The following is a 3625-nucleotide window of genomic DNA, read 5'->3' as shown; positions in this document are numbered from 1 at the left end:
TGGTAGCTATCTTCGTTTTATGCTATCTTAGATCATTGGGAGGCTGGCCTCACGGCCATGCCTAGACCTTATGCTTATGTATTTTCAACGGTGGAGTTTCTACACACCATAGATTAAGGTGTGGAGCTCTGCTGTACCTCGAGTATTAATGCAATTACTATTGTTCTTCCATTCAAATCCGCTTGTTCTTTGTCCAAGATATCACTTGTTCTTCAACTTGATGAATGTGATGATCCGTGACACTCATCATCATTCTCACTCATGAACAAGGTGACTGACAACCACTCTTGTTCTACAAGCAATCAAGGCTCTAGTGAATATCTCTTGGATTCCTGATAACACGATGCATGGTTGATCGCCTGACAACCGAGTGCTCGCCTGACAAACGAGCCAGCCATTCCGTGAGATCAGAGTCTTCGTGGTATAGGCAGGACCTGATGGCGGCATTCAAGAGAATCCGGAAGGTCTAACCTTGTCTGTGGTATTCTGAGTAGGATTCAATGACTGAATGACTGTGACGTGCTTCAAACTCCTAGCAGGCGGGGCGTTAGTGACAGACGCAAAAGTATCAATGGATATTATTCCAGCCTGACCGAGAACCGACAGCTGAATTCCGCTATGCCGTGACAGGGCATATGCCAATCGCTTTCACTGAGAGGATGGGAGGTAGCCACTGACAATGGTGAAACCCTACACGAGCTTGCCATGGAAAGGAGTAAGAAGGATTGGATGAAGACTATAGGAAAGCAGAGAGACGGAAGGGAAGGCATCTTCATGCGCTTGTCTGAAGTTCCTACCAGTGAATTACATAAGTATCTCTATCTTTATCTTTTATGTTAATTTCGTTCATCACCATCATACATTTGAGTCTGCCTGACTAAGATTTACAAGATGACCATAGCTTGCTTCATAGCAACAATCTCCGTGGGATCGACCCTTACTCACGTAAGGTATTACTTGGACGACCCAGTGCACTTGCTGGTTAGTTGTGCGAAGTTGTGTTTATGCCATGGGATTGAGCACCAAGTAGTTGGAGTTCATGACCGGGGATTATTTGAATATGGACAAAGTAGTGATCACAATTTCGTGCACCAAGTTTTTGGCGCCGTTGCCGGGGATTGTTTGTGTATGGACAACTGACGGTTCATCTTGTTGCTTAGATTAGGTATTTTTTTTTTCGAAATTCTTGAAGGTGAATCCTAGAGTTTCATGATGATTTGTTGAAATCTGGCTGGCTGAGAAGCCATATCTAATTCCATTGGACCGAGGTTTCAACTTATCATCACAAGAGCTTGATGATTTTTATCAATCTTGCTTTTGGAGCAGTGATCTGCTAAGGCTTGGCTGGCCTTTGGCCATGTCTAGTGTTTTGGACCGAAGCTTTCTTTGAAAGCTTGGCTGGCTGTGAAGCCATGTCTAATTCCTGGACCGGAGTCTTAGACTAGCATTGCACTGATTCCTGGAATTCTCATTAAGAATTTTGATACCTTTTCCCACTTAATTTTCGAAAAAAAATCCAAAAAAATTACAAAATCATAAAAACCAAAAATATTTGATGTTTCTTGCTTAAGTTTAGTGTCTCATCTTAAGTTTGGTGTCAATAGCATGCATTCATTCATGTGTCTTAAGGATCTTCAAGTACTTCTTGATGATTTCTTACTCTGATCTTTGAATTCTTTTGGCTTGAGTGTTTATGTGTCTCATATAGTGTTAGTAGTATACAAACTGCTAAGTTTGGTGTCTTGCATGCATTGTTATTTGATCTTGTTGCATTTTGATTATTGAAAATCCAAAAATATTTTTAATTTGTGTCTTTTCAAGTCAATAATACAAAGAATTGAAGATTCAGAACATACTGCAGAGGAATTATACAGAAAAAGCTGGGCATTCAAAAATGCCCAGTGAAGAAGACAGACTGGCGTTTAAACGCCAGCCAGGGTACCTGGTTGGGCGTTTAACGCCCAAAAAGGGTGCATTTTGGGCGTTAAACGCCAGAATGTATACCATTCTGGGCGTTTAACGCCAGGATGGTGCTAGGGGGAAGATTTTGTTTTCAAAATCAATTTTTTTTTCAAGTTTTCAAAGCTTTTCAAAATCAAATCTTTTTCAAATCATATCTTTTCAATCAAATGTTTTCAAAATCAATTTCTTTCCTTTTTCAAAGATACTTACTAACAATTAATGATTTGATTGAACATCTCAAATTTGTTGCCTTTTCTGTTGAGAAAGGTTTAATGTTTGAATCATATCTTTTCTTGTTAGGCAAGTCACTAATTTTCAAAATCAAATCTTTTAAAATTGTTTTCAAAACATATCTTTTAAAATTGTTTTCAAATCATATCTTCTCAATCACATCTTTTTAAAACTAATCATATCTTCTTAACCCCATCTTTTTCAAAATAGTTTGTAATCAAATCTTTTTGATTTCTAATTTCAAATCCTTTTTCAAAAATCACTTGATTTCTTTCTTACTTTTATTTTCGAAAATCAATTAAGTGTTTTTCAAAATGTTTTCAAAATCTTCTTAATTGAATTTTCGAAAATCTTCTTCCTCTCCTCCCACATCCTTCTATTTATGGAGTACTACTCCTTCTTAATGCACAATTCGAACTCTATCTAATCAAGTTCGAATTCTTCTACTTCCTTCTTCTACTTTTCTTTTCCTCTGACACTTCAAGGAATCTCTATACTGTGACATAGAGGATTCCACATTTTCTCTTTCTCTTCTCTTTCATATGAGCAGGAGCAGAGACAAAGGCATTCTTGTTGAAGCTGACCCTGAACCTGAGAGAACCTTGAAGCAAAAGCTAAGAGAAGCTAAAGCACAACTCTCTGTTGAGGACCTGAACGAATTCTTCAAAGAAGAAGAACACATGGCAGCCGAAAACAACACCAATGCCAACAATGCAAGGAAGGTGCTGGGTGACTTTACTGCACCTACTCCCAACTTCTATGGGAGAAGCATCTCTATCCCTGCCATTGGAGCAAACAACTTTGAGCTTAAGCCTCAATTAGTTTCTCTAATGCAACAGAATTGCAAATTCCATGGACTTCCAATGGAAGATCCTCATCAGTTTTTAGCTGAGTTCTTGCAAATCTGTGACACAGTCAAGACTAATGGGGTTGACCCTGAGGTCTACAGACTGATGCTATTCCCTTTTGCTGTAAGAGACAGAGCTAGAATATGGTTGGACTCACAACCTAAAGATAGCCTGGACTCTTGGGAAAAGCTAGTCAATGCCTTCTTGGCAAGGTTCTTTCCACCTCAAAAATGGAGTAAGCTTAGAGTGGAAGTCCAAACCTTCAGACAGAAGGATGGAGAATCCCTCTATGAAGCTTGGGAAAGATACAAACAATTAATCAGAAGATGTCCCTCAGACATGCTTTCTGAATGGAGCATCATAGGTATCTTCTATGATGGTCTCTCTGAACTACCCAAGATGTCTTTGGATAGCTCTGCTGGAGGATCTCTTCATTTGAAGAAGACGCCTACAGAAGCTCAAGAGCTGATTGAAATGGTTGCAAATAACCAATTCATGTACACTTCTGAAAGGAATCCTGTGAACAATGGGATTAGTCAGAAGAAAGGAGTTCTTGAGATTGATACTCTGAATGCCATACTGGC

At 39.1% G+C, this 3625-nt stretch overlaps 1 non-coding gene across 1 annotated transcript; it reads right to left on the bottom strand.

Moving 5' to 3' along the window:
• Positions 1 to 3278: 3278 nt before the first annotated feature.
• On the bottom strand, positions 3279 to 3386 carry LOC130984234 (small nucleolar RNA R71). Its single transcript, XR_009088181.1, has one exon. It is a non-coding gene; the product is annotated as a small nucleolar RNA R71 (small nucleolar RNA).
• Positions 3387 to 3625: the final 239 nt, after the last annotated feature.

Source organism: Arachis stenosperma, chromosome 5, assembly GCF_014773155.1.
Source record: "Arachis stenosperma cultivar V10309 chromosome 5, arast.V10309.gnm1.PFL2, whole genome shotgun sequence".
Lineage (NCBI taxonomy): Eukaryota > Viridiplantae > Streptophyta > Magnoliopsida > Fabales > Fabaceae > Arachis > Arachis stenosperma.
This window is presented reverse-complemented; position numbering and strand designations above follow the sequence as displayed.